Source organism: Humulus lupulus, chromosome 1, assembly GCF_963169125.1.
Source record: "Humulus lupulus chromosome 1, drHumLupu1.1, whole genome shotgun sequence".
NCBI lineage: Eukaryota > Viridiplantae > Streptophyta > Magnoliopsida > Rosales > Cannabaceae > Humulus > Humulus lupulus.
Window position 1 is genome coordinate 71,691,798 of NC_084793.1, and position 6,785 is coordinate 71,698,582.

Genomic DNA, 6,785 nt, shown 5'->3' on the forward strand with positions numbered 1-6,785 from the left:
GAGGGAAACAATCTTTCGGGCAGACCTTGTTCAGGTCCGTGAAGTCAATGCACATTCTCCAGGACCCATCGGGTTTCGGGACCAGAACTGGGTTGGCCAACCACACGGGATAGTGCGACTCCTGGAGAAAGCCTATGGACATCAATTTGTCCACTTCAGCTTTGACGGCTTCGGCTCTCACTGGGTCCAGCGGCCTCCTCTTTTGGCGAATTGGAGTTGCAGATGGGTCTATGTTGAGTGCGTGGCACGCAACATTGGGATTAATCCCCGTCATATCAGCGTGGCACCATGCCAGGATATCCTGATTATCCTTCACAGTGGCTACGATCTTATCTCGAACGGCCGACGGCAGGTTTTTCCCCACCTGAATGACCTTGGTGGGTTCTCCTGGGTTGAGGATCACCTCTTCGACTTCCTCCATCGGCTCTATTGCTTTCTCGATTCCCACTCTTGGGTCGAGTTTGTCAAAGTATGCCTCCTGAGCACCCCCAGTTTCTGGCAATTCTTCCGCCAGAGGAATGGCAGCAAACGTCTCTTGGACCGTGTAGACGGATCGGACGGAGACGTTATAACAGCTCCGTGCACTTCTTTGGTCTCCTCGGAGGGTGCCAATACGCCCATCGTCGCATGGAAACTTCAAACATAAGTGGCGTATCGAGGTTATGGCCCCACAATCGATCAGGACTGGTCGGCCTAAGATGGCATTATACGCCGTGGGGCAGTCGACCACCACGAATGTGCTATGCTTGAAGGCACAAGCGTCGCTTTCTCCTCTGAGGGTGACTGGAAGTTGAATTTTGCCTAATGGCATGAGTGCGTCCCCATTGAAACCTTGAAGCTGGATGGGGCATGGGGCCAGGTCCATCTCGGTCAATCCGATCGCGTGGAAGGCCGCTTTGAAGAGGATGTTCACGGAGCTTCCGTTATCGATCAAGATCCGTGAGACCTTCTTATTGGCAATCTGGGCTTCCACTACGAGGGGATCGTTGTGGGGGAAGTGCACATGTCGAGCATCGTCCTCCGTGAAGGTGATGGGAAGATCCATCATTCGGGGACGTTGAGCAGGTGATTGGACCAAAGCGCATATCTCCTCGGCGTGCTCTAACTCCTTCAAGTACCTCTTCTGGGAGTTGCGGGTACTTCCGGCAAGGTGTGGTCCTCCGGAAATGGTGGCGACGTGTCCGTCAACGGGTGGCGGAGCAAGGCCGGGCGGATATGGGTTGCCTGGTCCTGGAGCCAACAAGGCAATGGGCGCCGGAGCGGGTGGAGCAGGAAGTGCTGGGAACTGAGACCCAGGAGCTTGGGGGTGACCGGCTCCAGGAGCGCTAGCGGCCCCCCTCTGTCCCGGGGAATATGCAGCTCCGTGAACTACCCCCTGTCCGAGATAGATAATGGGTATCCTCACCCACTGACCGAGGTGTCCCGCTCTTGCCAGGGACTCGATCTCATCCTTCAGCTGAAGGCACTCATTCGTGGTGTGCCCCACGTCTCCGTGAAACTCACACCTCTTATTGGAGTCTCGCGGACGCCTTCCTCCGTGAGACACTTTCGGGGGCTTCCTGTAGTTGACCATATTACAGGTCGCCCGATAGACATTCTCTCGCGAGTCTATCAAACTGGTATATTCCGTAAACTTGGGCTCATAGTCCTTTCAGGGTTTCTTTGAATGGTCTCCCCGGTTGGAGTTTCTTCCGCTTCGTTTGCTCCGCGATTGGCTCAAATTTCGTTCTGGGGCTTCCGCTTGCGGCTGCGGCATGCCAGGAGCGATACTACATCCGGTTTGTACTGCTCCGTACCCAGAGAAATGGGTTTGACTCGGCGTCTGAGCAGACGCGGAAGGCCCATACACACTTGGAGTGAATCGGGCTCCTGGAAGCGTGAGGGCTGGTGCGGGAGCTTGCGAAGCAAAGCTCGGCGCAGTCACGGAAGGGGTTGGAGCCGGGGGAACTCCAAAGGCCTGCTGGTAGGCGTCCTCAAGGTTGATGATTCCCTGAGCTTTTGACATGAATTCGGACAGTGTTTCTGCCCGTCTCCTTTGCATTTCCCCCCATAGCAGGGAGCCGACAGTAAGGCCCGATTGAAGGGCGATCAGCTTCATGTCATCGCTGACCTTGGTTTTTGCAGCAGCTTCCATCATTCTCTGTATGAAAGCTTTGAGGTTCTCAGTGGGTTGCTGCTTGATGTTGGTTAAGGAACCAACCTCCATGTCGTGGTCGCGGGCAGCAATAAACTGCCTCCTAAACGCGGACTGTAGCTCCTTCCAACTGTGGATTGATCCGGGAGCTAATCTTTTCCACCAATCCTCCGCGGACTTGGTAAGGGTGAGTGAGAAGCACATGCATTTGGCGTCCTCACTGACACGCGCCACTTGCATCATTTTATTATATTTAGCTAGGTGGGTACGCGGGTCTGTCCTCCCATCATATAATTCTATGTGAGGCATTTTGAAGTTATCCGGGAGGGACGTTTCCGCGATCCTCCTAATACATGGTTCCGGGTCTTCCTCCTCAGAGTCTGACAGGGCCCCACTTTGCTTCCGGACCAGCTTGGTCAAGGCAGCAATCTGTTCCTCGAGCCTCTTCGTATCACTTTCCGGGAGGTCACGTCCCCGGAGCTTGTCATTAATATGATTTCGGAGGTCATCTCCGCGAGGCCGGGCCTTTTCCCCTTTGGCCTTTTCATACTTGGCCTCCAACCTTCTTCTTAGGTCCACCGTGGACCAGCTATCTTCGGAGTGCGAGTTCGCAGCCCGACCCTCCTGATTGACGGAATCACTGGGGCGGTTGTTCCTTCCCCTAGGCCTGGGTGCCTTAGCACCGGGCCCTTTAGGCACAGAGTGCCCCCTTGGGGCTGAAGGACGTCTGGGCTTAGGAGCGCCAGAGACCTTCTGCGCGCGGGGGGGGGGGGGGGGGGGGCAGTCGGCCTGGTGATTCACGCCTTTAGGAGGTGCAGGGGCGTCAGCGCGCGCAGGCTCTCCAACTTTTTCTTTGCCCTTGTTAGGGGCGGCTTTGGATGGTCCAGCAGCGGGTGGATCCGGCATGGGGGCATCAGCCCCACCTCGAACAGAGGCATCCTCGTCCGAGTCGCCTAGATCTCCGAACTTACTTTGGAGGCGTTCCATCATGCGTTGCATTCTTTCGGAGACGCGCTCCTGCTCAGGAAGCTTGGCCTTAGTGGCCACCAGTTCTTCGGCTACTTGGACCAGTTCTGGGTCCTTCTCATAGTAGCAGCCGTCCTTGTAATAACCGTCTTGGACATACTCTTCTTCGTCTTCTAAGTATGTTGTATCTTCGGTACTGACCTGATCCTGGCGGGATGTCGGGTCTTCACCTTGGTAGTCTAAGGGTTCGCTTTGCACCACATCTTCCATCACGGTATCGGGGTTGACCGTAGCATTTTTGTCAACAGCGGATTTTCTCGTAGTCACCATCTCTTTAGTACGAAGTGAATACAAAAAACGTACACAGAAAAAGAGCTGACTAACAACTTCCTACAGCTCTCAATGAAAGCACCAAAATGTTTACCGAGTTTTTCGGAAACGAATAACTAACAGAATAATAAAAAGATAAGAACTGTAGAAATGCTGAAATGTAACTAAACAAACAGTGTTTTTACGTGGTTCAGGCGTTAACAAGCCCTAGTCCACGAGTCGATGTTATTATACTTGGAAAAGGTTACAGTAAGATGGCTGGTGCACAAGAACTTCACACACTCACCGTGTTTCTCTCGGGTTCTCTTGAAGAAGATGAAGCTAGAGAGATTTTGGTAGAGTTTGTGCTATGTCATTTGTTGGTCGTCCCTCTTCTTGTAAAATGAAGGGGTCTTTATAGCTAGGGTTTCGGATTAGGGTTTTTCTCTACGTACATGAGTCTTAATTACACCAGCCATAAATAGGGGATACAATTACTGTAGTAGCATGGCTACCAGACTCTATGTGGGTATATTTACGTGAAAGTATGGGGAACACACAAAGTCAGCCGTCTTTTCCAAGTTGTCAGCGGAACAGTAGGCGAAAAGGTACCCTTAGGCGTGCTGGGATGTGTGCAGCTTTGACCTGACGGGCGTGTCAGGCGGGATCCTGTGTCAGACGGATATCATTCCAAATATGCCTTCTCCCGGACTCGACCGTTCGGTTTTGTTCTGTGCGAGGCACGGAACTGTTTCCGCGGAGACCACTCGAAGAGCCTCTCCTGGAAGGGGCCTCCCCGAGGGGTATCCTTCGGGAGTCCGGGAGAGTCGACGAGTTTCCGTGTTGTGCTTGCTTGGAAGAGTAATCCGGATACTAAACAGGAGAGGCGAAGCCTTTCTGTCCATCCGCGAGCTCTGGTCACCCTCCGTGAAAGACATCGATAATTCTGCTTCCCCGAGGTCATCAATCTAAACGCTATCCGGAAATCTGGATAACACTTATACTATTTGTGATGATAGAAAAATTTCTCCCAATGGCAGTTCCATAACAAATCTATTTCTAAATCTTTCATAAGGTTTGTCTAATTTCTCTATCATTCCTAACGAGATATACGAGTGTGTTGCTCCTGAATCAAACAATACTGAACATATATTATCGAGGATAGGAAGCTGACCTATGACCACCTTACTACTAGTTTCGGCTTCTCCCTGGGTCAAAGCAAAGACTCCGACTGGAACCATCTTTTTGTCCTTCTTTTCTTCTATTTTGAGCTACGGACAATCTATTTTTTGATGACATTCATGGCCACAATTGTAACAACCCTTGCTGTTTGCATGACACTCCCCAGTATGTCTTTTCTAGCACTTGGAGCACTGAGGGTACTCCACATAACCAGACCTGTTATTACCATTATTAGTTCATGCTCTTTTGTTAGCGTCAGTCTGCTTATTATCAGGATGCTTTCTTTTCTGCCCATTATTATCATGCTGGTTGTTGTGGTTTCACCCATTCTGAGTTTGATTCTTCTGCTTGGGTTTTGACTTGCTTGCCTCCTCATTGCGAACATTTTCTTGGAGCCTTTCCACCTTTATAGTCATTTCCAGAACATTGGTGTAAGAAATGGTTCTGAGGTTTGCAAGCTTGACCCTTTATTCAATCTTGGGTTTGAGTCCCCTGGTGAACTTGGTTACCCTCAAGTAGTCATTTAGGACTAACTCTGGTGCAAACTTGGCTAGCTGATCAAATTGTCGAGCATACTCGACTACCGACAAATTGCCCTATTTCAGACTGGAAAATTCTTCCACCCTTGTAGTGATGACTGCCGAGTTGTAGTACTTTTGTAAAACAACTACACAAATTTGGCCCAAGTCATGGTGGTGATATCATGAGTCTGCTGTACCAAATTCCACCAGATTCTGGCATCCTTTTTTAGTAGAGAAGAAATGTAGGATATGCGATCCACGTTACTGAGGTTCATGTTTACCAAAAGTGGCTCTACATTCTAGAGCCATTCTTTAGCCTCAGAGGGGTCGATTATCCCTTCAAAATTTGGAGTGTGCTGTTTACGGAAATGCTCGTAGAGTAGCTATAGGTACTGAGCTGGATAGGGCGCGTAATTTTCCATCGGCCATCCCCCATGCAGATATCCTCCATTTTCGTTTTGCTGGGGTGCTTGAGCCGCTGGCTGAGGTTGTCGTTGTTGCTGCAGTAATTCTTCTACATGTTGTCGTAACCAGATAATTTCAGCGTCGTTGTCAATCAGAGGTGGTGCATTTCTATTAGCAGTAGCAGTGGCAGTACGTTTTCCCCTTCTTCGGACTGGAGGGTCCTCGTGAGTCTCGTTGGCAGTGCTGGGGGCATTGCCGTTAGTTCGTGTAGACCTTCGGAGCGACATCTTTGGCAAAGTTTTAACAGTCAAGAAACATGTTAGAACTTACCCTAATAGTTTCTAAGGCAAAAACTTATTCTAAGCAAACATAACTCAAACCTATCAGTTATGATTTCTTATGAAAAATTATGTAAGTCATCTTTATAAATTAGGGTGTGTTTCTATACTCAGACTATTAGGCCATCTTTATCATTTTCTAAGTCTGTTTCTAACCACCTTATATGACTTAATCAATATCATAAGCCTCAAAAATACCATGGGGAATATTCATTAGGATATTATTCTTTTGTTCATTGGTGAATTGAATCTCCAACCTATTGGTAAACCTAAGTATAAGAATATAATATCTAATGGCTACTGGTAAGTCATCTTCATCATCTACGGTTTCCCATAATTCTTTTGAATTTGAAACCACAGAAGGCATATCTTTAAAAAGCCTAATTACCAATACATATTGTTCCATGGCTCTCATCATAATTTTCCTAGTGATTTGAAGGTGAACTATCTCCTTGTGAAATTCGACCAATCTTTGAGTGATTCTTTCTAGCACTCCTATTGTATCCCTTGGCTCTCTAATCATTTTCAATGCCTTAATGGCACATATATCTTGATAAGTCATGGCTCCATTCATTTTGACTGAAAACATATTAACTAAAACGTTAGTCTTAACATAAACATAATATTCATAACATAAACACTTACATTGGCGATTAGATCCAGAGCTTTTGCGTGTGTATCAAGGAGAACTTCATGCATATGAACCTAGCTCTAATACCAAATGTAAAGACTCGACTAACTTAAAGACCTCAGACCTTTTAAAACTACTAAGACATAACTACTATCTTTTGGATACATAAATAAAACAATAAAATTTTATTATAGAAAATCCAAAATACGGGATCCCATTGTTTATACATAAAATCATAAAGAAAACAAAATATTTATTTAAGTGTTCAAATACTAATTGCGGAAAACATAAATACGTAA